This window comes from Falco rusticolus, chromosome 6, assembly GCF_015220075.1.
Source record: "Falco rusticolus isolate bFalRus1 chromosome 6, bFalRus1.pri, whole genome shotgun sequence".
In the NCBI taxonomy this organism is placed as follows: domain Eukaryota; kingdom Metazoa; phylum Chordata; class Aves; order Falconiformes; family Falconidae; genus Falco; species Falco rusticolus.
In genome coordinates, this window is record NC_051192.1 from 38216816 (window position 1) to 38218242 (window position 1427).

The following is a 1427-nucleotide window of genomic DNA, read 5'->3' on the forward strand; positions in this document are numbered from 1 at the left end:
TAAAAAAACAAAACTAAAACAAACTATAATGTGAAACTTTTTGAGAATGTATTTTAATTATTTCAAATACATTTGCCTAATGATAAATAGTGCAAGTTGTTTCAAGTTTTTTGTTCACTCATTTTATAAAATTGACATTTGAGCTATGGGCTCTGTCATTTGTTCAGTGCAGGCCCTTGTTAACAAAAACATCAGGACATGCACCTGGACTTTCAAACACATCATACCAGCGGTTTTCTAAGGGTTTCTAATATGTTTCTAAGGGTTTCTAAGTGTTTCTAATATGAAACACAACCTGACAGGTCTCCCTTCACCTCTGTCCTGCAAGCCGGTATACTTCTTTAAATACTTGATGCCCTGCCTTTGAGTGGTAATTTACCTTGTAAAATTTCAGAATTTTTTTTTTTATACATTTTGTTCAGACTTCTAAGATAGGCACCTCTAACCTACCTTTGATGTTTAGAGGCAGTATCTTTTGCTACAAAGCAAAATATTTACCAGGAAAAAAATAATTTTTGTGTTCATAGAAGATAGTGTCTGTGGCCATGACTCAAAATGCAGCTTTATCTGAACACAAGCAACAGTCCAGAAAACTTACAAGAAAGTATGAAGTTCAAGGCAACGGGAAGATACATGAAGACATAGCACAGTAATACTGTGTCATCACTGGCCCAAGCCAAACTTCTACTGACCGTTAGCAGATGTCCTCACTATTCAGTGAGTCAGCTGAGTACTTCTACTCTGAGCATTAACGTAGAAAGGGGAAATTAGTAGGAAAGTCCATGGTTTGTAGTCAGCAGTGAAGTCGGATTGTCCCATCAGGGAATGCCACTATTAAGTGTTACAAAATGATAATGTAACCTCAATTCCTAAGATTTATTAAGAATGAAGAAGCCCAGAGCGAGGTTGGTTTTAATCTTGTCATAAAATGGGAGCATAGGTTTGCACAAGTCAGTAGTGTTACTTACCATCTTTGGCCTGGCTCTTTACTTGCAGCTGTTCCTTCACAATAGAGGTTCACACCGAAAGCAGCTTCTCTTCGTGCTAAATCATTGTTCAGTTTTACAACCCACTTGGGTAGATTTTGTCAATCCATGAGTGGGAACACGGCTCAAGGGAGCTGTGTAAAGGGAATGATTCAGTAGATGGCACTCTCCTTCTGAGAGAGAATGAGCAAGTACCTCAGCCAAGGAATATGATGCAGAGAACTTCCTTTTATACTCTACAGAAATTGCAGTGAATGCAAACAAAGCTGTGCCTAGCTATGCAATGAAGTAACCTAACCCCTGGCAGTTTTTTCACAAATCTGGGTCTATCAAGCCCTTGCATCTGGCTTCCTCCCTGCTGAAATGACTATAGGCTGTTGCTCTTCAGCCTGAATTCCTCCTAAAATCTTAATGGTGAGTATACATACACACACACACACA